This window comes from Scyliorhinus torazame, chromosome 7 (genome assembly GCF_047496885.1).
Source record: "Scyliorhinus torazame isolate Kashiwa2021f chromosome 7, sScyTor2.1, whole genome shotgun sequence".
Lineage (NCBI taxonomy): Eukaryota > Metazoa > Chordata > Chondrichthyes > Carcharhiniformes > Scyliorhinidae > Scyliorhinus > Scyliorhinus torazame.
This window is the reverse complement of record NC_092713.1, coordinates 17,622,203-17,645,356: the sequence shown is the minus strand read 5'-3', so window position 1 is coordinate 17,645,356 and position 23,154 is coordinate 17,622,203. Positions and strand designations below refer to the sequence as shown.

At 46.9% G+C, this 23,154-nt stretch overlaps 1 long non-coding RNA gene across 2 annotated transcripts in view; it reads right to left on the bottom strand.

Annotated features, from left to right (window-relative positions):
* The window catches only part of LOC140426057 (uncharacterized), a 137,182-nt gene that overhangs the window by 29,885 nt on the left and 84,143 nt on the right, over positions 1-23,154 (bottom strand). The gene's annotated exons all lie outside the window — the stretch shown is intronic.

The following is a 23,154-nucleotide window of genomic DNA, read 5'->3' as shown; positions in this document are numbered from 1 at the left end:
ATGGATGGATCGTGCAGAGACTTTGTTCAAAGAGACAGTCAATCGAGAAGGATTTCGGTTGGAAGAAGAAGAACAAAGAAAAATGGACTGTATTATTTTACCTGTTTGCATGTGTTGCTTTTTTTTTTAAACGAAAAGGTATATTTACTGTGTACATTTCTTAGTGGATGGTGCAAAAGTGAAAAATGAAACCATCTTGAAGTTGATGGGTTTTTTTTTCTTGTGGGGAGGTGTCATGTGAGAGTACCTTTAAGATATGGATGTTTAAGCAATATACCTTTCAGGAAACAGTGATGTCAGAGAGTGGGTAGAGCTAAGCTCAGGTCAGCCATTTTGAAGTTTCAGTTTGGACGAAAAGAGCTTGGGGAGTGTCTGTGTTTTGCAGTGAGCTGGATTTGCTGTGATCTCTGCCATGAAAGACTATCTCTGGATCATTTGGGTGATTTAAACTCATAATAGTAAAGCCTTTAACCTGATGTGATTCTGTTTAAAGGTGTTAAATCTCTTGGAGGTTTGAAGGAACATTTTGAGGAATTATTTACTGTTGTGATATTTTCGGAATTATTTTTGAAGTAAGGGGTGTTAAGAGATCCAATGTTTATTTAAGATGTTAAGTTGAGTTCATGGAATAAACATTGTTTTGTGTTTAAAAACCCACGTGTCCATAATTGTAATCCCACACCTAGGGAACAAGCCGTGTGCTAGGAAAAACAACAAATACATTAAAGGGAGAGGTTGGTTGAACTCCATGATACATTTTGGGGTTCTGAAAAGGCCTCGCCCATAACAGTTCCAATGAAGGATGGTGCATGACTTAGAGGGAAATGCTGCCTCATGTATCTGCTGCCTTTGTCTGTCCAAGGACCATGGGTTTGGGCCATTTGCTTGATTAATGAAACATAAACGAGTAGCCAGTGAACATGAAAGTGACAGGGCATACCGAGAAAGAACAAGATATGATAGGGTAAGGTTCATGATACTGAACTTGGTTTTTAAAAGTTATGGGATGATGGAAGGACTGAAGAATGGGAGAGGCTCCACGGTCTGAAAGATATTGTGGCCTCCCCCCTTATTCCCTCTGTAATGCTCGACACTCCTCTGATAGGAATCCTAAACGATCCTCTTAGGGACTGATCTCATTAACACTACATTCCTGTATGCTTCACCCGATGCCGGTGTTATGTAGTTACACTGTGTACCTTGTGTTGCCTTATTATGTAATTTCTTTTATTTCCTTTTCTTTTCATGTACTTAATGGTCTGTTGAGCTGCTCACAGAAAAATACTTTTCACCGTACCTTGGTACACATGACAATAAACAAATCCAATCCAATCCAAGTGGTGTGAATGGTGGAAATCGGTAAAATGCTGGCTATCTCTAGTGAAAGGGCATTGATTGAAAGATTAACTCCGTTTCTCCCTCCACAAATGCTGCCTTGACCTGCTAAGTCTTGCAGCATTTTCTCTTTCCATCTCCATTCCTCTGACCGTGGTCTTACCCTGGCCCCACTGCAGCCACTGTGCTTTCAGCGGCCTGGACCCTCACTACCAGCTGGAATTCCCATTCAGCCAACTCTCCATTTCCTTCTCCTCCTGCAAGACCCTCCTTCGAACCCGAGCCTTTGGGTCAAGCCTTAGGTCCCGACCCCTCCCGGCATCTCTTGCCTTTGACTTGACAGTCATTTGCCTCGAGCGGCTCAGTGGGGTAGCACTCTTGTATCTGAGTCCGAAGGTTCTGCACTCAGGTTCCACTGCAGGAAGCTGAGGACAAGAAATCAAAACTGACTGTCCAGCACAGGGGGAGTGCTGCACTGTCAGATGCACCAACTTTCTGATGAACATTAAATCGAGGCCCCGTTCATCTTTGGGATTGGGTGTAAAAAGACTCTCGAGGCAATTTTACACCAATTATTTAAACTGCTCGAAGAAGAGGTAGATCTGATCTCCCTGGCCAACATTTATCCCCCAACCCTCATCAGCAAATCATGTGATTTTCTGTTTTGCAAATTTGCTGTTACAGTTCCCGTTTGACCGCAATGCTGCCACTTTGCCACATAGTCCCTGCGGTTGTGAAAGGTGAGGTATAATTGCAAATCTTTCTTTCTTCCTCTGTGAACACTCCTCTCTGAAACGTATCAGGGCTTGGTGCCTTAAAGGTGTAGGAATTATAATTGCTTGGGGAGGGAGTGGGAGAGGAGGAAAGATGCATTCCTCAATGCATCATTTCAACAGAATAGGGATATTGAAAGGAGAAAGAACACAAAGGATTGAATATTAGATAGAGCAGAAGAGAAAAGACCATTGACGCATGGACCATAAAAGTATAAATAAAATATAAGGGGTAATTTAACAACACTCTATTGCCAACGAGTGTCGAGAATAGGTCAAAGAAATGGGAATCTAATATTATAGGTTCATCTTCAACTCGTAAGGCTGTAAGCCAGTGCTGGAATCTTGAAAAATACCTTTTAATAGTCTCGACTTGAATCACCATCGCTAAATATGTAATAAAGCAAAATTAAAATATCCTTGCCCTTGTGTGCAGAAGGTCTGATATACTTGTCGAGATTCAATAATAGCAGCAGATCTCAGTCCAATCCAACTCTCAAGGCATTTTTATACCTGTTATTTAAGCCATTGCCACACAGCTACAAAGATGAGGGAGACAGCGGTATAATGGTAAAGTCGCTGGCCTCGTAACCCGCATTACTAGTAAAATTCTTTGGGAACATGAGTTCAAATTCTACCCTGGCAGCTGGTGGAGTTCAAATTAATTATTTTAAAAACCTATAATTGAAAGCTAATTTCACTGATAGTGACCAACTCCCATCAGGTTAACCAATGATCTTCAGGGAAGGAAATCTGCCGTCCTTATCCAGCCTGCCCCTACACGTGACTCCAGGCCCACGGTAATGCGGTTTGACTCTTAGCTACCTTCTGAAATGGCCTAACAGCGAAGGCCTACGCACACAGAAAAAGTTATCCGGAGGCTGGGATTTTCCAGCATTTCCCACCCCCCCCCCCTCCCCCCTCCCCGCTCACTGCGCTTGCCGGCAGGATGTTGTGGTCCCGCCGAAGTCAATGCCAATTTGTATGGCTCAGTAATCCTGCCACCAGGAAACCTGCAACAGGGGCCAACTTTGGAAGATCCCGCGGGAGAGCAAGGTGCGGCACGGTTGCACAGTTGTTAGCACTGTTGCTTCACAGCTCCAGAGTCCCAGGTTCGATTCCCCGCTGGGTCACTGTCTGTGTGGAGTCTGCACGTTCTCCCTGTGTCTGCGTGGGTTTCCTCCGGGTGCTCCGGTTTCCTCCCACAAAGTCCAAAGATGTGCAGGTTAGGTGGATTGGCCATGCTAAATTGCCCTTAGATTCGGCGGGGTTACTGGGTTATGGGGAAAGGGTGGAAGTGTGGGCTTACATGGGGTGCTCTTTCCAAGGGCCGGTGTAGACTCGATGTGCCGAAAGGCCTCCTTCTGCACTGTTGATTCTATGATTCTAGGAGGGGCCTGAAAATTCCACCCATAGTTTCTTTGTACATTAAAATCTTGTTCCCATACGCACGTTCACAAGCTTGAAGCTCAAAGCAATTTATGATCACTGAAGTCCAATAAAATATCTGACAAAGGGACATCCATTGGACCTTCTGAACAAGCGTCTGCTTGGCTGCAGAGCTGTCCTTTTTTGCCTGAAGTGTTTGATTCCCAGCCAGGGGCAATATGAAGTGTTTACAGCTACCTATCTAAGACCGTGACAGTGTAGCCGTGGCCAGAGATGATAATGATGTTTAAAGTCAGCATTACGGCTATCAGATTACATCACCATTCTGAAATGTCAACTCCACCCCCCACTCCCCCGTCACTTCAAACAAACACATTCTCACCAGTCCTGTCAGAACAAGGATTGTGGGGGTGGGGGCGACTTGATGCTCTCTGGTTGACTTGAGTGCTTCAGGGAAAGGGAGAATTGAGAGTGCAAATTAGGACGGGTTTTGAGGCAGGGGGGTGGGGGGTGGGAGGCGCGGTGAAGATTTTTAGGATGGTTGGAGCAGAGAACGGTATAGGCCCATTCTATTCAAGAACGTCAACGTGTGCGTAATCGTGAGGTATTACTGTCAAGGTGACAGTGAGCACTCGATAACATGACACAGTAAAACGGGATATGACAGTCTTGTGATAAAATTGCTGGTTAATAATCCAGAGAATGTGAGTGCAAGGCCCATCATTGTGGTTCTGAATAGTTTCTTGAAATGAAATAAGTCAATAATTGGAAATACAAAAGCTGGTCTTAGTAAAAGTGACAATGAAGCTGAAGGTATTAAGATTCAAAACAGAGGTATAAAAGCCAACATAAGTGTACTTTACCCGAATGCTGGTAGTATTCGGAATAAGGTAACTGAGTTGATGCCGCAAATCATCGTGAATGACTGTGATTTAGTGGCCATTACTGAAACATGGTTAAAGGATGGTCACGATTGGGAGTTAAATATCCGAGGGTATCAAACTATTCGGAAGGACAGAGTGGATGGTAAAGGAGGTGGTGTAGCTCTGTTATTTAAGGATGACATCCGGGCAATAGTAAGGGATGACATCGGTGCTATGGAGGATAAGGTTAAATCCATTTGGGTGGAAATCAGGAATAGTAAGGCAAAAAAGTCGCTGACAGGAGTAGCCCAAAGGCCACCAAATAGTAACATTGTGGTGCGTGTGGTAGTCACCACTGTTTGGATAATAATTGTATTAGAGGTAATACGGTAAGGCTCCTGTACTTCAGGTACAGCGGTAGATCCCTGCCTGCTGGCTCCGCCCAGTAGGCAGAGTATAAATGTGTGTGCACACCGAGCTGCTCCCATTTCTGGTAGCAGCTGCAGGAGGCCACACATCTCTGCTTAATAAAGCCTCCATTACTCTCTACTCTCGTTTCGGCGTAATTGATAGTGATCAATTTATTAAGCAGAGATATTACAGCGATGGAACTACGCATCAAGCCAGATCGCCTACAGCTGCACCCTCAAGCAGCCAATGCCATGTCGGCCTTTGACCACTGGCTCGCTTGTTTCGAAAGCTACCTCGGATCAGCGACTGAACAACCCTCGAACGCACAGAAACTCCAATCCTGTACTCACTGGTGAGCACCGAGATTTTTCCCCTTATCCGGGATGCGCCCACTTACCCTGAAGCTATGAAGATTCTGAAACGACACTATATCCGGCCGATCAACAAACTCAATGCCAGACACCTCCTATCCACGTGGCAGCAAAGCCCCGGTGAGTCATTAGACGATTTCTGGCGTGCCCTGCACGTCCTGGCAAGGAACTGCGACTGCCAGGCAGTTTCGGCCACTGAACATAGATTTTCATAGAATTTACAGTGCAGAAGGAGGCCATTCGGCCCATCGAGTCTGCACCGGCTCTTGGAAAGAGCACCCTACCCAAGGTCAACACCTCCACTCTATCCCCACAACCCAGCAACCCCACCCAACACTAAGGGCAATTTTGGACACGAAGGGCAATTTATCATGGCCAATCCACCTAACCTGCACATCTTTGGACTGTGGGAGGAAACCGGAGCTCCCGGAGGAAACCCACGCACACACCGGGAGGATGTGCAGACTCCGCACAGACAGTGATCCAAGCCGGAATCGAACCTGGGACCCTGGAGCTGTGAAGCAATTGTGCTATCCACAGTGCAGACTCGATGGGCCGAATGGCCTCCTTCTGCACTGTAAATTCTATGATTCTATGATTCTCACCGTTTGCAGCCTCACGACCCTTAAAGTCGACCCACCTTCCCTGTTTGCAAACCTCACCCCGGATTGCAAACCCGTCGCCACCAGGAGCAGACGGTACAGTGCCCAGGACAGGACCTTCACCAGGTCGGAGGTCCAGCGTCTGCTGCGGGAAGGCATCATTGAGGCCAGCAACAGCCCCTGGAGAGCCCAAGTGGTAGTAGTAAAGACTGGGGAGAAACATAGGATTGTCATTGACAACAGTCAGACCATCAATCGGTACATGCAGCTCGACGGTTATCCCCTTCCAGGCATATCGGATATGGTCGATCAGATTGCACAGTACCGGGTCTTTTCTACAGTGGGCCTGAAATCTGCCTACCACCAGCTCCCCATCCGCAAGGCGGACCGCCAATACACTGCGTTCAAAGCAGACGGCTGCCTTTACCACTTCCTTAGGGTTCCCTTCGGCGTCACTTACGGGGTCTCGGTCTTCCAACTTGAGATGGACCGAATGGTTGACCAGGTACGGGCTGCGGGCCACCTTCCCGTACCTCGATAACATCACCATCTGCCTCCATGACGCTAACCTTTTCAAATTTCTCCACACCGCCAAACTCCTGAACCTCACGTACAATAAGGAGAAGTGCATGTTCCGCACCAACCGCTTAGCCATCCTTGGCTATGTTGTGGAAAATGGAGTTCTAGGGCCTGACCCCGACCGCATGCGCCCCCTCATGGAACTCCCACTCCCCCACTGCCCCAAGGCCCTGAAACGATGCCTGGGGTTTTTCTCCTATTATGCCCAGTGGGTCCCTAACTATGCGGACAAGGCCCACCCACTCATCCACTCCACAGTTTCCCCCCTGATGACTGAGGCCCGCCAGGCCTTCAACTGTATCAAGACTGACATCGCTTGGGCAGCACAGTGGCGCAGTGGTTAGCATTGCTGCCTCACGGCGCCGAGGTCCCAGGTTCGATCCCGGCTCTGGGTCACTGTCCGTGTGGAGTTTGCACATTCTCCCCGTGTTTACGTGGGTTTCACCCCCACAACCCAAAGATGTGCAGGTTAGGTGAATTGGCCATGCTAAATTGCCCCTTAATTGGAAAAAATGAATTGGGTACTCTAAATTTTTTTTTTTTTTTTTAAAAGACTGACATCGCCAAGGCCACGATGCACGCGGTCGACGAGACTCTCCCCTTTCAGGTCGAGAGCGATGCATTGGATGTCGCTCTGGCCGCCACCCTCAACCAGGCAGGCAGACCCGTGGCATTCTTTTCCCGCACCCTCCATGCCTCCGAAATTCGGCACTCCTCTGTCGAAAAGGAGGCCCAAGCCATCGTGGAAGCTGTGCGGCATTGGAGGCATTACCTGGCCGGCAGGAGATTCACTCTCCTCACTGACCAACGGTCGGTTGCCTTCATGTTTAATAATACACAGCGGGGCAAGATCAAAAATGATAAAATCTTAAGGCGGAGGATTGAGCTCTCCACCTACAATTACGAGATTTTGTATCGCCCCGCGAAGCTCAACAAGCTCCCCGATGCCCTATCCCGAGGTACATGTGCCAACGCACAAGTGGGTCGACTCCGGGCCCTACACGATGGTCTCTGTCGACCAGGGGTCACCCGGTTCTTTCACTTCAAAGAGGCCCGCAAGCTGCCCTGCTCCATTGTGGAGGTCAGGGCTGTCACCAGAGACTGGCAGGTCTGCGCGGAGTGCAAACCGCACTTCTACCGGTCAGACCAAGCGCACCTGGTGAAGGCCTGCCGCCTCTTTGAACGCCTCAGCATGGACTTCAAAGGGCCCCTCCCCTCCACTGACCGAAACACGCACTTCCTGAACGTGGTCGATGAATACTCCAGATTCCCCTTCGCCATCCCATGCCCCGATATGACGTCTGCCACGGTCATTAAACCCCTCAATAGCATCTTCACTCTGTTCTGTTTCCCCGCTTACGTCCACAGCGACCGGGGATCCTCCTTTATGAGTGAGGAGCTGCGTCAGTTCCTGCTCAGCAAGGGCATTGCCTCGAGCAGGACGACCAACAACAACCCCCAGGGAAACGGGCAGGTGGAGAGGGAGAATGGGACAGTCTGAAAGGCCGTCCTGCTGGCCCTGCGGTCTAAAAATCTCCCGGTCTCCCGCTGGCAGGAGGTCCTCCCCGACACGCTACACTCCATCCGATCGCTACCCTGCACTGCGACTAATGAAACCCCCATGAATGTCTCCTTGCCTTCCCTAGGAAGTCCACCTCCGGGGTTTCGCTCCCAACGTGGCTGGCAGCTCCAGGCCCCGTCCTCCTCTGCAAACACGTGCGGACCCACAAGGCAGACCCGTTGGTCGAAAGGGTACAAATGCTGCATGCGAACCTGCAGTACGCCTACGTGGCATACTCCGACGGCCGCCAGTCTCCCTCAGGGACCTGGCACCAGCTGAATCCCCACACAAGGCCCAACACCCCTTGACACGCACCCCCCTCCGATTGCCCCGGCACCACACACCCTCCCCCCAGCGCACCTCACTACAGCCCCCGCCCCAGGACGATCTGTCCTCCCACTTCCATCCGAGGATGAAGATGAGGACAACACGCTCCCGGAGTCACAGTCGACCAAGTCGCCGCCTGCATCACCACCGGGACTGAGGCGCTCATAGTGGAGGATCAAGGCACCCGACCGGCTAAATTTGTAAATTTTCACCAGACTGTAACCTTTAAATCCTCACAAACCTGTAAATAGTTTTCCACCCCCCCCCCCCAACCCTCCCCCCCCCCCCCCCCCGCTGGACTCTTTTTCAACAGGGGGTGAATGTGGTAGTCACCACTGTTTGTATAATAATTGTATTAGAGGTAATATGAACATAGAACATAGAACAGAACAGCGCAGTACAGGCCATTTGGCCCTCGATGTTGCGCCGACCTGTGAAACCAGTTTTCACACCATCTACACTATTCCCTTATCGTCCATATGTCTATGCAATGACCATTTGAATGCCCTTAGTGTTGGTGAGTCCACTACTGTTGCAGGCAGGGCATTCCACTTCCTTACTACTCTCTGAATAAAGAACCTACCTCTGACACCTGTCCTATATCTATCTCCCCTCAATTTAAAGCTATGTCCCCTCGTGCTAGACATCACCATCCAAGGAAAAAGGCTCTCATTGTCCACCCTATCCAATCCTCTGATCATATGGTAAGGCTCATGTACAGAGAGATGGCTAGGGAAATTGCAAATGCACTCGTGATAATTTACCAAAATTCACTAGAGTCTGGGGTGGTCCCAGCGGATTGGAAATTAGCAAACGTGACACGACTGTTTAAAAAAGGAGGTAGGCAGAAAGCGGGTAATTACAGGTCAGTTAGCTTAACTTCGGTAGTAGGGAAGATGCTGGAATCTATCATCAAGGAAGAAATAGCGAGGCATCTGGATGGAAATTGTCCCATTGGGCAGATGCAGCATGGGTTCATAAAGGTCAGGTCGTGCCTAACTAATTTAGCGGAATTTCTTGAGGGCATTACCAGTGCGGTGGATAACGGGGAGCCAATGGATGGGGTATATCTGGATTTCCAGAAAGCTTTTGACAAGGTGCCAAACAAAAAGTTGCTGCATAAGATAAAGATGCATGGCATTAAGGGTAAAATAGTAGCATGGATAGAGTATTCGTTAATTAATAGAAAGCAAAGAGTGGGGATTAATGGATGTTTCTCTGGTTGGTAATCAGTAGCTAGTGGTGTCCCTCAAGGTTCAGTGTTGGGCCCACAATTGTTCACAATTTACATAGATGATTTGGAGTTGGGGACCAAGTGCAATGTGTCCAAGTTTGCAGATGACACTAAGATGAGTGGTAAAGCAAAAAGTGCAGAGGATACCGGAAGTCTGCAGAGGGATTTGGATAGGTTAAGTGAATGGGCTAGGGTCTGGCAGATGGAATACAATGTTGGCAAATGTGAGGTTATCCATTTTGGTAGGAATAATAGCAAAACGGATTATTATTTAAATGATAAAATATTAAAACATGCTGCTGTGCAGAGAGACCTGGGTGTGCTAGTGCATGAGTCGCAAAAAGTTGGTTTACAGGTGATTAAGAAGGCAAATGGAATTTTGTCCTTCGTTGCTAGAGGGATGGAGTTTAAGACCAGGGAGATTATAAGGTGTTAGTGAGGCCACACCTGGAGTATTGTGTTCAGCTTTGGTCTCCTTACCTGAGAAAGGACGTACTGGCGCTGGAGGGTGTGCAGAAGAGATTCACTAGGTTAATCCCAGACCTAAAGGGGTTGGATTACGAGGAGAGGTTGAGTAGACTGGGACTGTACTCGTTGGAATTTAGAAGAATGTGGGGGGATCTTATAGAAGCGTCTAAAATTATGAAGGGAATGGATAGGATAGATGCGGGCAGGTTGTTTCCACTGCCGGGTGAAAGCAGAACGAGGGGGCATAGCCTCAAAATAAGGGGAAGTAGATTTAGGACTGAGCTTAGGAGGAACTTCTTCACCCAAAGGGTTGTGAATCTATGGAATTCCTTGCCCAGTGAAGCAGTAGAGGCTCCTTCATTAAATGTTTTAAAGATAAAGATAGATAGTTTTTTGAAGAATAAAAGGATTCAGGGTTATGGTGTTCAGGCCGGAAAGTGGAGCTGAGTCCAAAAAAGATCAGCCGTGATCTCATTGAATGGTGGAGCAGGCTCGAGGGGCCAGATGGCCTACTCCTGCTCCTAGCTCTTATGTTCTTATGCTGGTTTGTTTTGAGAAACAAAAATGTCTCAATAATGTCTTTCAAGGATAGAAACTTGCTGTCCTTGATTCCAATCTCATGCCAACCTGTTTGATTTGCTGCCCTGCCCTCTGAATTGGCCGAGCATTAAGCCACTGAGTTGTATCAGACTGTTCCCAAAAATTTAATAAGATGTCCCCTCCCCTCTTTTTTCAGGACACTTAGCGATGGGCAATGAATCTCACATCCTGAGAGCCCATTTTTAATCAGTCGATTTTTATTGGGATGAACTCATTTTATTTAGTTTAACAAGGACAGAGACTGTTGGACATCTGGACTAGTTATAAGTCTGCAGTCTAATCAGGGATACGTACCGCAGAGTGTGAGGCAGTGCTCAAGTGTATCTAAGCACCATCTGAATTCAAAAAGTTGGATTACGGGCTAGGAAATCACCCCCCAGGCAAACCGGTTGCTTCTAAAATGAATGCAGACGTCTCCATTCAATTCATTCCATGCAAGGGGGCAGTTGAAACAAAGTTCTGGCTTTTTAGGTCGGTGGCGCTCAGCTGTGCGGGTGCCTGGGTGACCCCCCCACCCTTGGCACCCGGCTTGATTTGCAATGCCCAGTGGCGCCAATGGATCGGGGCGCCACGGCTGCAGGCTGACTGGCGAAAGGGTGACCAGGGAAAGTGGCTGGCTGGCATGATGCCACGTATTTGCAATGCAATGCACAGGGCTAAATCGCTGGTTAAGCACAGGGCTAAATCGCTGGCTTTGAAAGCAGACCAAGGCAGGCCAGCAGCACAGTTCAATTCCCGTAACAATCTCCCCGAACAGGCGCCGGAATGTGGCGACTAGGGGCTTTTCACAGTAACTTCATTTGAAGCCTACTTGTGACAATAAGCGATTTTCATTTTCATTTTTCATTCAGGATGTGCAGATTAATGAGCAATGCGTCTGAGAACAGCAGGCTGTGTGGTATCAGCAACTGCCTGTTCCTCTCCCCCCAATTATCTGTTTTCCATCGCGCTTTGCTGGCGGTCAATTTGCAGCATTTAGGCAAATAATTGTGGCGGCGGAGTGAAGCCGGCCTGTCCTCTACGTGCGACTTTGTGCTTACGTTCCGTTTCGTCTCAGCAAGGGAGTCTTTCTTTAATTTCACAGCGGGAATTCTCACATTTCAGATTTAGTCATGCCGATCTCTGTTAAACAGCTTGTAACCTCAGGTGTTGGCCATGAAAACTACCAAGCAAATTATAATGGTATCCTGCAGAGCAGGGGAGCAAGGCTGTCTTCGTTGAACTCACAATAATTATTTGTCTCTGACACAGTTCCCAGGATCCTAACATAAATTGGTTCAAATGGCCAGTAATTTGTCTCTTTCCGAAAAGATTAATCCCTTCACAAGGAAGGAGCGCTCCAGTGTAATTGGCAAGAGTTAAATTTGAAGGGGGAGTAGGGGGGAATCTCTGAGTATCACTCATCAATTTCAAGGATGATTGAAGAAGGCGGAATGACTGAAGTTCAGGGTGTGAGGAAGAGCATCTGTCAGGGGAGGGTCAATTGCATAAATTGCCTCTGCCCTTTGCCCTGGTGATGAGACCAAAGCACCCCTCGCTTCCCGGTAGCTTCACTTTGTTTGAAAGAAGAGGGGCTAGCAGCACAAATTGGACCACAGCCCACACATCACAACGGTGACACATGGTGACTGAAAACATTCACTGAGTGACAGCTGAGGAACAATTGCGCTCCCTGTCAGATTCACCATTCCCTCCTGCTACTTGGCTATTTTTTTTTGTTTTGTTCCCGTGTATAATTTGATCAACACCACGGTGTGGAGGTGGGGAGTGAGATGAATAATGGATCGAGTCGAGATTCGTTAAAAATAGCTGCACCCTTAATGTTGCCAATACTTCCCTGACCGACAGTGGTGAGGTTCTTCGCCTGATTGTCTCAGGCTTCTTTGGCACCATTGACGACTCAGCAACCTTCTGTTTGCCTCAGCAACAGTAATTAGTCTCTTGTTGACCCCGGGATGTAGCCATTTGTAGAATTCCACCTGTGAAAGTGCACATTGTGACCTTAAAGAGACAGTCCATAATGAGTGCCGCTCCGCCTGTGCCGCTTTCCTCAAGGCGATTTCTTTGAGTCTATTGGAAATGGGCTGTTAAAGCCTGAATACTATCATACGATGCATTGTGCATTACAAACAAAAAAAAAGGAAGATCGCATTTATATAGCATCTTTCACTGCCTCAGGCCATCCCAAAGTGCTTTGCAGCTTTACTTGTGAAGGGCGGTGTTGTTGCAACCTGTGGAAATACAGCAGCCAATTTGTACACAGGAAGCTCCCACAAACAGGCCACCATGGGACTCCCTTGTTCTTCAAAATAATGCCACGGGGGTCTTCCACATTCATCCGAGAGGATATCTCACCAGAAAGGTGGCGGCCCGCCAATGCATCACTGGGCCAGGTCAGCACCTACCGAGTCGGTTGAGATTTTAGCTCTGTGACTCAGTGAAGGGAATGCATCCCAATGAGCTATGGCTTCACTCAGAGGATTGGGAACCTTTGAAATTCTCTACCCAACGCCCCCCCCCCCACCCCTCACCTCCAGAGGGTTTCGGACACATCATCATTCAATTGGCTGTGCTAAAATTGCCCCTTAGTGTCCAAAGTTTAGGTGGGGATTACGGGGTTTCAGGAATAGGACAGAGGAGTGGGCCCAGGCAGGATGCTCTTTTGGAGGGTCGGTGCCGACTCGATGGGCCGAATGGTCTCCTTCTGCACTGTAGGGATCCTACGATTGTATGAATATATTTAAGGTTGGGAAAGGCATATGTTTTGGTCCTTCGGGGAATCATGGGAAATGGGGAGTGGTCGGGAATATGGGGTTGAATCCCAAGATTAGGCATGATCACATTAAATGGCGGAGCAGGCGCAACTACCCCTACGCCTGCCTCTTGTGTCTTTCTGTTCTTGATGCAGCTTCGTGTGGTGTCATTACCAAATAAAGGCATATTCTCTGATTTCAATTTGATTAACACCATGGACGATTGGGTGATGTTCATTTTGCCTTTTCCATCACGTTACAACATAAAGCTTAAACCAAGCAGTGATTGTAGGGCGGGGAAGTAAAGAAGTTGCAAAATGGGTTTGGTGAGGATGCGTTCAGAGGCTTTGGTCGAGGAGAATGAGTGGAAAGCATGCTCCATCTGACAGCGGTAAAGGTTTGGCCTCCGCACGTGACATCGAGCTTAAGTGGGCTTGAAGCTACAACTCAGAAACTACCTCACATTTAGCCTGCGCACACTGTCTTTGACAAGGCATACAATGAAGTGCTGAGGCAGCTAGCGCAGCACAAACTGTCCTTTGAGGAGCTTTAGTTGTGGTGCTTAATTAGAGCAATATAGCATTACGTGTTACTGCCTGTGGATGCAGTCTCCACGTCTAGGCTCACAAATTGAGAAACATGCTCAGGCCGAATGACATCTTCCACATGCCCTTCGCAATAATGAGGAGCCACAGGAACCCAGTAATGAGGTTTCACAATTTACATGCTACCATAAACTTCCCCGCGACTTTGTAATCTTTAACCTTTGAATATTGCCTTGCATTGTTGAGGACTTATTAGACTGATAGGTATGGAAATGCTTTCAGAAGCAATGTAATTCTCTGGAAGGATTTTATCCTGAGAGAATCAGAGGACCATCGCTTGGGTTCAATAAGGGATCAGAATGATGAACTGTAGCACAGGAAAATAGAAAGGAGAAATGTATTATGATAGTCATTGGACATGAATGAGAAAGCTTCCACCAAATCTGTGTTAAATTTAATGAAGTGTTCAGCCAGCTCAATTGCACATGGAAAGAACTTGGACGCTCTTTGGAATTTCTGGACGCGATCGATCGGAATGGGAACAGCGTCCCGTAGCGAGCGCGTTTAGCCGGGTGTTTCCCAGCACTCGGAGAGCAGAGAAACACTGCGCTATTGAATGCCTATTCGGGTAGATACGGGGCGTCAGTGGGGAACGCCCCGACAAGGAGCACTTAGTCCCGTTTTCTGCACTGAGGGAGGAGTTCTGCTCACCGGATCTCCTCAGCACAGGGAGAGATCGGGGCAAAATGGCGTTCCGATCTCTCAATCCCCTGACCCCCCCCCCCCAGTCCAAACTCACCCATAAGGCAGTCCTTATGCCTCACCCTGCACCAACACAGGGCATCCCCTTGGCCCAATCCCTGGAACAAGAAAAATGCCAGGCTGGCACCCCAGTGGCATTGCCAGGTTCACAGTGTCAGGGTGCCAGTGCCAAGGTAGCACCAGCAATTCCAGGTGCCACTTTGCCCACAGGGCAGGCATCTGATCCCCTAGGAGACAGCCGTGAGTGTCATTCCATCTTGTCCTTGTTTACAGAGACCAGCACTGAATGGTGCTCGCCCTCGGTCCCCGAGGGTGGGGAGGTTAGATTCCACACCTTGGGATCTCGGGATTGCATATTAGACTGAGACTAGCTGTCTGACTCTAATATGCAGATTTGCTCAAAAGTGATCCCGCCCACAATGGGCGGGATTCACATCGTGACATCTCACGAGATCACGTTAAATCCCACGAGGCGTGGTGAGGGGTGCTGATCCCAGAAGAGGGATCTCCCGGCACCTGCCGGCCACGCTGCCTTTCGGGCGCCCTCTGCCTCATTGTTGCGGAGGTCGGAGCTTGATGAGGAGGTTGCACGGCAATGCTTTTCATTGTCTCCAATCTTGGGCCTTGTTTGACTCATCCATTGATGTCTGGTTTGAGGCGCTTTTTGCTTGTGCATTGCCAAGTCCGCTTTGGGTGAGTGCCATCACATTGCACACTCCCCAGCCCCAGCATCACTTGAACCCTTTTATGTTTCACCATCAGGTGCATGGCAGAAGCAGAGCTGGCAAATTCAACAGGGTCTTGTAGGATCCATCAAAACCTCGATCTCAGCTGATGCCAGGTCAAAGTGAGTCAACTTATACAACGCTCATCACCAACAAGCTCATAATCTCTTCCCGCCATGTGCCAAATCATCTAATAATGATCTTTATTGTCACAAATAGATTTACATTAACACTGCAATGAAGTTACTGTGAAAAGCCCCTAGTCGACACATTCCATCGCCTCTTCCGGTACACAGAGGGAGAATTCAGAATGCCCAATTCAGCTAACAGCACATCTTTGGAACTTGTGGGAGGAAACCGGAGCACCCGGGGGAAACCCACGCAGACACAGGGAGAACGTGCCGACTCCGCACAGAAAGTGACCCAAGCCGGGAATCGAACCTGGGACCCTGGCGCTGTGAAGCAACAGTGCTAACCACTGTGCTACCGTACTGTCATCAACCATGATCATCAGGACAAACAGTATATTCAAGCGTGATCCTTTGCTCAATAAATTGCATTTATATGGCCTCTTTATCGAAGTAAAATGTCTCAAGGTGCTTTGCAGGAACATTATGAATCAAGATTTTACACCAAACCATAGAAGGAAATATAGAATATATATATAGAATATAGAAAATACAGCACAGAACAGGCCCTTCGGCCCACGATGTTGTGCCGAAACTTTGTCCTTGATTAATCATAGATTATCATTGAATTTACAGTGCAGAAGGAGGCCATTCGGCCCTTTGGGGGTGATGACAAAATCTTCGTCAAAGAATTACCATTTTTAAAAAGGGAGAGGAAGAGAGGGAGAGAGGGAATTCCGGAGCTTAAGGCCCAAGGGAAAAGAAATGATGTGCAAGAGGCCAGAATTGGAGGAGCGTAGTGCACTTGGAGGGTTGTGGGGCTGGAGGGAGTGACAGAGCCAGTGAGCGGTGTGGCCACAGAAGAATTTGAAAACAATGGTGAGAATTTAAATTGAAGGTGTTACTGGGCCTCATCAAGAGCTCTATATTTTTGTACCGTCAAGACAGGTTTGATGGATAATAAAACAGGAGCCTGATCTTTCTCTACCCAAGCTTGCAGATCACAGTTGCAGCATCGGTATCGCCAACCTTGTTGAGGTCAATAGAAGCAGCACAGAACAGGTAGTACAAATTAGGATCTTTGTGTTGTTGTGGCTTCCCACTGCAATCCTTGGTCCCTTTCTGCAGCAGTTAACTTTGAGGGGAACACCACGAAGAAAAGATTTTGCAATCATGACAAACAACATGTCCATCGGGGATTTTTTTTCAACTTGCATGCAAAGTTTGCATGCTGGGAAAATAAATCTGCCAAAGAACATTCTCTCTCAATGACTCTTGAGACAAAATAATGAGAGATACAATGCTGAGTACAGAATGGATAGAAGTGCTGGGTTCCAATAACTGGCGACCAAGGACTGAGAACAATAGTTTATTCATTTGTCTGATCAGCATTTCATGCTTGTACCCTGCCCGTACTCCGGGGAGAATACCCGCCCTCACTTTGACATGACCCTTTCAGTAGCTGCGCCATTGTATCACCACGTGACCAATCGATCTACAGAAGGAGTAGAAATTCCACCAGGGGTTGAAGACACGCTGCTCCATCCCTGCTCCTTGTTTGCACATGATCACTTCCTCCACGATTTCTGCGCTTTTAAAATTCTCTCTCCGGATGTGGGCGTCATTGGCCAGGCAGGAACAGATTCGCCATTCCTAGCATGTCCTTGAATAGGTTGGTGGTGGGCCTTCTAATTGAATTGCTTCGGTAAGCATGTTGAAGGCAGCTCCCTCAGCGCTGCTATCATCCATCCGATTCTCCTTTAAAAGACACAATTACCTTGGCTATAATAGATATGTTTGCTCGTGTATTCCATATTTCCGTAAACGCCTGGCAGGAACCAGCCCTCCCAATCTCTCCCATTTTGATTATCTTGCAATTCTAAATTACCCACCCAGCAATGGAATCTTTTTTTCCTCTCAGCATTTGCCCAAATGAATTCAATTTTCTACCATATTATGAGGAGAAAATTGCATTAAGATTAAGTGGTACTGCACACCAAAGATATATGCATTTTGTTCGCCAATTAAATTGCGGTTTAATTGGTGCAGGATTTGATTGGTGGAAAAGGAATGTATCACGGCCTGTCCTTTTTTTTCAATGCAGCTCATTAGGCTCGCAGTTCGTAATTGCATGCTTGTTTATCTCCCAGTAAGCTTCCTGTTGGAAAAGTGCAGATATTTCATTTTGTTTCTTCTGTGGCAGGAAACTAATTTGGCTCATTATCCCGAACCGGCACCTCAGATATTATAATGAAATGCAATATGAGATGATAATCCGAAATGAAAGTGGACTCTGGCTATCGGATTCAATTAATCTGAAGGATTTTAACTGTACAGAAGCCTCATTGTTTTGCCAAATGAATCCCTCCTGTGTTTTGTTGCAATGTCTAATGATACACAGAGGGCTCCAGACTCCAGTTGTAAGCAAGCAACTAGAGTTTAGCAATGTGTTATAATATTGAATCTCAGAGAATCCCAATGTTTTTTTTTATATTGTTTAGCTACCAGCTGGCCTCCAGAGAACAAATTAGGAGATTGCTGTGAAGGTAGATGCTTAGGGATTGCTGAAGAATTATTTAGCAGCATAGGGAGTATTTTCTTTAAGCAAAGATGAGGAAAAGAACATTACCCAGTAACTGAATTAGAACATAGAACATAGAACATAGAACAATACAGCGCAGTACAGGCCCTTCGGCCCACGATGTTGCACCGAAACAAACGCCATCTAACCTACACTATGCCATTATCATCCATATGTTTATCCAATAAACTTTTAAATGCCCTCAATGTTGGCGAGTTCACTACTGTAGCAGGTAGGGCATTCCACGGCCTCACTACTCTTTGCGTAAAGAACCTACCTCTGACCTCTGTCCTATATCTATTACCCCTCAGTTTAAAGTTATGTCCCCTCGTGCCAGCCATATCCATCCGCGGGAGAAGGCTCTCACTGTCCACCCTATCCAACCCCCTGATCATTTTGTATGCCTCTATTAAGTCTCCTCTTAACCTTCTTCTCTCCAACGAAAACAACCTCAAGTCCATCAGCCTTTCCTCATAAGATTTTCTCTCCATACCAGGCAACATCCTGGTAAATCTCCTCTGCACCCGCTCCAAAGCCTCCACGTCCTTCCTATAATGCGGTGACCAGAACTGTACGCAATACTCCAAATGCGGCCGTACCAGAGTTCTGTACAGCTGCAACATGACCTCCCGACTCCGGAACTCAATCCCTCTACCAATAAAGGCCAACACTCCATAGGCCTTCTTCACAACCCTATCAACCTGGGTGGCAACTTTCAGGGATCTATGTACATGGACACCTAGATCCCTCTGCTCATCCACACTTTCAAGAACTTTACCATGAGCCAAATATTCCGCATTCCTGTTATTCCTTCCAAAGTGAATCACCTCACACTTCTCTACATTAAACTTCATTTGCCACCTCTCAGCCCAGCTCTGCAGCTTATCTATATCCCTCTGTAACCTGCTACATCCTTCCACACTATCGACAACACCACCGACTTTAGTATCGTCTGCAAATTTACTCACCCACCCTTCTGCGCCTTCCTCAAGGTCATTGATAAAAATGACAAACAGCAACGGCCCCAGAACAGATCCTTGTGGTACTCCACGAGTGAAAAACACGTAGAGAGGGAGAGTGAAAATAATAAGGAGAGAAGGATTGCAAAATAAATAGAAAAAGAGAGAGAAAGTGAGAAAGTAGAGAGAAAGGACGCAACAAATTCAAGGCTCAGTTTATTAACATTGCCATTCTGGCCAAGAGCTCAGCTCATACATACAGCATAGTAAAAACACAGTATTAAAGCTCATGAACGGTGGACAATTTTAAGAGATGGCCGATTGCGGAGAATCCCACCCCCTGTTCCTTAGTGAAGGACATGGATCAATGTGGACACTATAATGTTCCGTCCTTAGTGAAGGACATGGGTCTGTGGAGGCAGAATGATGAAGTAGCCTTAACAAGAATGCGCTTTTCTGTACACCACCATAACCTCCAAGGGCAGGAGGGGAGATACTTAAGCAAAAGAAGGAACGTACTTGTTTTTCTATTGGTCCATTTGCTCTGTTTTCTATTGGCTAGAATGCAGTGAGCTTCACTAAGTTGCTCTCCTTGTGCACAAGACAATAAAGATTGATAAAAGAGTACTCCCATGTGTGCCTTGCTGTAATACTGGCACAGTGACACATGTAAACGTCTTCAGTACTCTTGATAGAATCTTGTCAGGACACAAATCCTCTACGGTATCCAGTGCCTTCAGCCATTTCTTGATATCATATGGAGTGATATCACATGGAGTGAGCCAAATTGGCTGAAGACTGGTATCTGTGATGCTGGGGACCTCAGGAGAAGGCCGAGATGTATCATCCACTCGGCACCTCTGGCTGAAGATTACTGCAAATGCTTCAGCCCAATCTATTGTGCTAGGCTCCCGCATCATTGAGGACGTGCCACTCTTACCAATACCGTCATGAACAGATGTATCTGTGGCAGGCAGATTGGTAAGTATGAGATCAGATTGTTTTCTTCCTCATTTGGCTCCCTCACCACCTGCCAAAGAACTAGTCTAGCAGTTATGTTGTTCAGGACTCAGCCAGCTTGCTCAGTTGTGGTAACACTGCGCCAGTCTTGGTGATGGACAATTTTAGTCCCCAACCCAGAGTACATACCTTGCCCTTGCCACCCGCAGTGCTTCCTCCAGTGTTTCCTCCAGCAGAGTGGTGATTCATCAGCTGAGGTGATAGAGCAGTGTGATTGATGGTAATCAGAAGGAGGTTACCTTGTTTATGTTTAACCTGATGTCATGATACTTCATGGGGGCCTGGAGTCAATGTCAAGGACTTCCAGCACAACTCCCTCCTGACTGTGTACCACTGTGCTGCCTCTGCTGGGTCTGTCCTGGGACAGGGCAGACCCAGGGCTGGTGATGGTGGTGTCTGGGCTATTGTCTGTAAGGTATGATTCCATGAGTATGACTATGCCAGACTGTTGTTTGACTTGTCTGTGGGACATCTCTCCCAATTTTGGCACAAGCTCCCAGATGTTAGGAGGGAGCAGGTTGGAGGGCCGTCTGGGCTGGGCGTGCCATTGTCATTTCTGGTACCTAGTTCGATGTCAGGTGTCTGCCCAGTTTCATTCCTTTTTGACTTCATAGCAGTTTAATACAACTGAGTTGCTTGCTAGGCCATTTCAGAGGGCAGTTAAAAGTCAACCACATTGCTGTGGGTCTGAAGTCATATGTAGGCCAGACCAGGTAATGGCAACAAGTTTCCTTCCCAAAAGGGCATTAGTTAACCAATTTTTCGACAATCGACAATGGATTCATGGTCACCATTAGACCAGCTTTTCATTTCTGATATATTGATTGAATTTTGGGAACAGTTTCTCACCATTTCTCACCTGTCTAAACCCCTCAGAATCTTAAATATCTCTATCAAGTCTTCTCTCAGCCTTTTTTTCCCCAAGGAAACAGTCCCAACCTCTCCAATCTATCCTCATAGCTACAGTTCTTCAGTCCTGGAAACATTCTTGTGAATATCTTCTGATATCTCTCCAATGTCTTCACACCCTTCCACAAGTATGGCACCCAGAACCAGATGCAGTACTCTAGATGAGGCCTGACTGGTACAAGTTCAACATGACCTCCTTACCCTTGCATTTAATGCCCCTATCAATAGAACCTGAGAGACTATATGCTTTATTAACTGCTCTCTCAATATGACCTGTCACCTTCAATGGCTTATGCATATAAACACCGAGGACCCTGTGTGCCTACGCTTCCTTTCGAATTGCTCTCTTTGTTTTCTTCCTGCCAAAATGAACCACCTCACACTTCTCTGCATTGAGCTACATCTGTCCCTCGTCTGCCCAAACCACCAAAATGTCTATGTCCTTTTGAAGTTCCAGACCAGCCTCATCACAGTTGACAATGTTTCAAATTTGCAAATATTGAAATCATGCCCTGGACACCACAGTTGAGGTCATTAAAACATTACAGCAAGATCAAAGGTCCCCACACTGACCCCTAGGGAACTCTACTGCAAATCTTCCTCCAGCCAATTATCATTACTCGGTTTCCTGAAACGGGGCCAATTTCTTATCCAAGTGCTTACTTTTCCTTTTATTCCACGAGCTAAGGCTTTGCTCACACGTCTGTTGTGTGCAACTTTATCAAATGCCTTTTGAAAATCCGTACACACCACATTAACAGCATTTCTCTTACCAACCTTCTCTGTTACCGCCTGAAACAACTCCAGCAAGTTAGTGAAACATGATTTTCCCTAAATAAATCCATGCTGCTTTCCGTTAATTATCCTGCACCTGTCTAAGTGATTATGGATTGTGCCTTGAAGTACAGTTTCCAGACGTTTGCCAAACACACTGAAGTCAAACTGTCTGGTCTGTATTTGTCGGATTATCCTTGCCCCAATTTTGGAGCAAGGGTGTAACATTCACAATTCTCCAGCACCACTCCTGCATCTAAGGAAGACCGGAAGATTATCACCAGTGCCTCTGCAATTTACATTCTCACCTCCCTCGGTATCCTTGGATGCATCTCCTCTGGCCCCGGTACCATATCAATTCTGAGTAAAGGAACCATTCCTAACACCTCCTTCTCAATTGTACATTCTTCGAGTGCCCCGGTTGCTTCCTCTCTCATTTTGACCTGGGGAACATCATCTTCCTAAGACAGATGCAAAGTATATGTAGGCGGCACGATGGCACAGTGCAACCTATAGAGGTTTGATTCCTGGCTTGGGTCACTGTCTGTGCGGAGTCTGCACGTTCTTCCCGTTTCTGCGTGCATTTCCTCCGGGTGCTCCAGTTTCCTCCCACAGTCCAAAGATATGCAGGTTAGGTTGATTGGCCATGCTAAATTTCCCACAGTTTCCAAAAAGGTTAGGAGGGGTTACTGGGTCACGAGGTGTTGTCTTGGGTGGGGTGCTCTTTCCAGGGGCCGGTGCAGACTAGATGGGCCAAATGGTCTCCTTATGCACTGCAAATTCTATGATTCTATTGTTATGGGAGAGGCGTTTTCAGAACTCCAAAATGTATCATGGAGTTCAACCAACCTCTCCCTTTAATGTATTTGTTGCTTTTCCTAGCGCACGGCTTGTTCCCTAGGAGTGGGATTACAATTATGAACATGTGGGTTTTTAAACACAAAACAATGTTTATTCCATGAACTCAACTTAACATCTTAAATAAACATTGGATCTCTTAACACCCCTTACTTCAAAGATAACTCAGGAAATATTGCAACAGTAAATAATTCCTCTAAATGTTCCTTCAAACTTCCAAGAGACTTAACACCTTTAAACAGAATCACATCAGGTTAAAGGCTTTACTATTATGAGTTTAAATCACCCAAATGATCCAGAGATAGTCTTTCATGTCAGAGATCCAGCTCACTGCAAACACAGACACTCCCAAGCTATTTTCAAACTGCAAAACTAAACTGTAAAATGGCTGATCTGACCTCAGCTCCACCCACTCTCTGACATCACTGTTTTCTTAAAGGTACATTGCTTAAACATCCATGTCTTAAAGGTACTCTCACATGACACTATGATTAGTTTAATATCTCCATTATTCCTCCTGCCTCCACATGCAAATCCGCTTTTTAAAATTTCTAATCGTCCCTACTCTTTCTTGTACCACTTTTTCTTATTCATATGTTTATGATCTTGGTATTCCTCTTTATGTTA